Here is a 3,667-nt window from a genome sequence, read left to right as displayed (position 1 = left end):
TTTTTTTTTTTTGACTCAATTTCATCTTATTAGATTTGCTTCACTTGGCCATTCTGCCAAAATCATTTTGGATCTTGCTTCTGTCATGCCCTGTCCCCTCTCTCCCTCCCGGCTTCGTGTCGTCTGTGAATGTGATAAGCCTGTCTGTTATGTCTTCATTGCAGTCTGGGATAACAGTGTTTGACTTCCCAGGACAAGGACAGAGCCCAGAGGCATTAGGAGTTTCCCTCCAGGTGGACATTTATTCCTTAATCAGCACCCTTTGGGGACAGTGGTTCAATCCACTTAATTACACGGTCACCCAGCCACATTTGTCCATCTTGTTCACAAGGACATAAGATGCCTTGTCACATTCCTCAGTGAAGTCCAGACGCACTATGTCTGACACAGTTTTCTTGCCATCAGTCTGGCAACCCTGTCAAAAAAAGAAGAGCGAATTCTGTTCTCCAGCCACAGACACCACACTGTAAGAAAGAAAAAAGAAAGAAAGAAAAACAACAACAACAAAAAACTTTTTACTGAAGCGTGCATTCAGAAACAGTGCTAAATCACAAATGTACAGCTCTCGGTTAAAGAAATGGAACAACCCTGCCCCCCAACCCCCAAGCCCCCTAAGTTCTCCTTCTGGTCACTGCTACCTGCCAAGAGTAACCCCCTTGTGACTTCTCACACCATAGATTAGCTCCTCCCAGTTTTGAATTTAGTGTAAATGAATCATAGAGGATGTATGCTTTTGTATCTGGTTTCTTTTGCCCCACACTATCTGTGAGGCTCACCCATATTGTATATAGTTGTGTGTGCTCATTCTCATGGATACGTAATATTCCATTACACAAAAACAGCACGATTTATTTATCCTTTCTACTGCTGATGATTGGAGTTGCCTCCAGTTGAGGCAGTTATGAGTAGCGCTGCTATGAACATTCTGTTATTTATCATCTAGTGCACAGATGTACTTGTAGTTTGAGTCTATCCCTAGGAGCGGAATCTCTGGGTCATGATGTATACATTTTATAGATTTTTGCCAAACAGTTTGGGAAAGTCGTTGTATGATTTCATACTCCCACCAGAAACATATGAACATTCTCACCAACATTTGGTTTGTCGATCTTTTTAATTTTATCCCGTCTGTGGGTGGGATGTGGTGGTATCTCATTGAATTTGCATTTCCCTGATGCCTAATGATGTGGAACACCTTTTCTTGTGCTTATTGGCCATGTGTATGGCCTCTTTTGTGAAATGTCTGTATAAATATTTTGCTCATTTTTCTATTGGGCTGTCTGCCTTTTTCTTATTGATTTGTAGTAGTTTCTTTTTAATTTTTTAATTTTGAGAGAGAGTGCGAACAAGCTGGGGAGAGGGGCAGAGGGAGAGAGGGAGAGAATCTCAAGCAGACTCCACACTCAGCAGGGCTTAATTCCATGACCCTGGGATCTTGACCTGAGCCGAAACCAAAGGTCAGCTGCTCAACTGACTGAGTCACCCAGGCATCCTTGTAGTTTCTTTTTTATATTCTGGATGTGCACCGACTCTGCTCTTAACTTCAGCCAATTATTCTTTTGCAGATGAGTGTATCTGATGCTCAGAGACAACTGGAAGAGAACGGCTATCCCTTTAGGTGATATCAGAGCCACGCCACCGAGGGGTGACGTCATAGCCGCACCACCGAGGGGCTGGTAGCTCCAGTTGTCAGTGTTCCGTAATCAGGTTGCTATGTTGCTCTTGGAAAGTGGTGAGGCAAGGTTGTGTGGAAGATGAGAGAGTCCGGAAGCCACATGTGGAAGGGAAGAGGGCAGAAGGGGCAGCCCCAAAGCCTTGGTTGGGGGACTTTGAGGGTCCTTATCAGAAACCCTGAACATGGGCACTGGCCCCACCACTTCTGAAGGTGTTATCTCAGCTAAGCCACTTAGTCTTTTGGGGGATCTCTTCTCTCCTCAAGGAAGTACAGACAATACCTATTTCACAGGGTTTTCTGAGGTTAAGTGAGAAAGCAGTTTATCAAATGTAATATTCCATGCAAACATCATGTATGTCTTGGAGTTGGGAGGACTCCATGAGTCTGCCTTAATATAGTAGCTGCTCAATAAATATGCATTGTTGAGTGCCTGCTGTATACTAATCTGGCAGTCTGGTGGTAAAGAGGCTCTGATGTCAAATTACTCAAGTTCAAATGCCAGTTCCATCACTCACTTAGCAATGTGTCATTAAGCAAGTTAATTAGCATCTTTATGCTCCAGTTTCCTTATCGATAAAAGAGGGATAGGCTAGTACCTAACCACACAGCGTCAACGTGTGAACTAAATGAGATAATTTATGTAAAGACCAGTACCAGGCTCATAGAAAGCACTCCTGTTATAATCAGGAGTTTACGTATGTCCTCTCACATAGTCCTCCTAAAGAAACAAGGTGTGTGTTATCATTTCCATTTTATAGGTGAGGAGAGGGTAAGAGAATTGCCAAAGTCATGTGCTCTGTAAGTACCAGTGCTGGGATTTGAACCCCGGCTTCTGTGGGTATGTTGTTAATCTAGTGCATCTAACTGTACTGCCATCCAGCTCATATTTGTCTGTCCTATTTCCAAAGATATTTGGAAAACCCTCAAATGCTTCCCTGGATTTTTGGGGTTGGGGGAAGATAGGCCTGAGCCTCTGGATGCAGCCACGGGGCAGGTTGGGCCTGCCAGGTCTGGTGTGCAGGGAGAGGAGAGTGAGGCTCTGTGAAGTTCAGGTGCACTGTGCTGCAGAGCCATCGGGACTGGGAGTCTGCAGTGGGTGCTCTCCTGAGCCCCAGGCCAGGCAGCAGAGAGAGCGTCAGAGCTTTCTGTAATGAGCCTGCCACACGACTGGACAGAGACTTATGACTTCTGGTGGCTGGGCTGCCTCCTCCCTCTTGTCCTCCCTGGTTATTTATCACATTTGTCCCTCTGGAAAGGCAGGGACAGTGCTTACACTGTCCAGAACAGGGAATGCAATAAAGCCAGTTCTACAGGAGGCCCTGAGCCCTGTCCCCTTCACTGAGGGGGGGAGGGGCTTGAGGGGCTCTCCTGGTGGGGGGTGGGGCACCAAAGCCAACCTGAGTCCAGCTTCCCAGAAGGTCTCCAGCAGCGTCTCCAGGACCACAGTGACGAACATCATTAACTGCCACAGCTAAGCTGGCACTAACCAGACCACTAAGCACCCCAACCCCCACTCATGGTATCATCCCTCCCACCACCCCAGGCACTGCCACCACCAGTAAGACTAACATCATCTCCGGTGACACCACCTTGAGCTGCCACAGATGGAGATGATGTCACTATCACCAGGATCACTGCCATTATCACCAACAGGAAGATAATTATCAGCCTGGCTTCATTACCCACCCTAGCTTGGCTCAGAGAAACAAGGTAATCAGAGTTTTATGGCTGTTTCTACCTCTGCTCCTGACCTTCATGGCTCCTGGAAGAAGTAGTCCTTCTTGTCTGGCTTTCCTGGTTATATGGAGATGGAATGGGGTCATGAAAAAAGCTTAGCTCTAGACAGACTTGACCTTGAACTCGTCTGTTCAAGGTCAACAGATGAGAGGCCCAGAGCCAGTAAGATGCTTTCCTGTGCCTCAATAGCCTTATCTGTAAAGAGAGGATAGTAAAATTCACCTCACTGTAGGGAATAATTGTAGGGATACCGTA

At 46.2% G+C, this 3,667-nt stretch overlaps 1 long non-coding RNA gene across 1 annotated transcript; it reads right to left on the bottom strand.

Moving 5' to 3' along the window:
* Positions 1-218: 218 nt before the first annotated feature.
* On the bottom strand, positions 219-3,404 carry LOC122238375. The gene is made up of 2 exons (XR_006217283.1): positions 3,073-3,404; positions 219-415 (listed from the first exon to the last, which is right to left on the bottom strand). It is a non-coding gene; the product is annotated as an uncharacterized LOC122238375 (long non-coding RNA).
* Between the last annotated feature and the right edge of the window lie 263 nt (positions 3,405-3,667).

Source organism: Panthera tigris, chromosome B2 (genome assembly GCF_018350195.1).
Source record: "Panthera tigris isolate Pti1 chromosome B2, P.tigris_Pti1_mat1.1, whole genome shotgun sequence".
NCBI lineage: Eukaryota > Metazoa > Chordata > Mammalia > Carnivora > Felidae > Panthera > Panthera tigris.
This window is presented reverse-complemented; position numbering and strand designations above follow the sequence as displayed.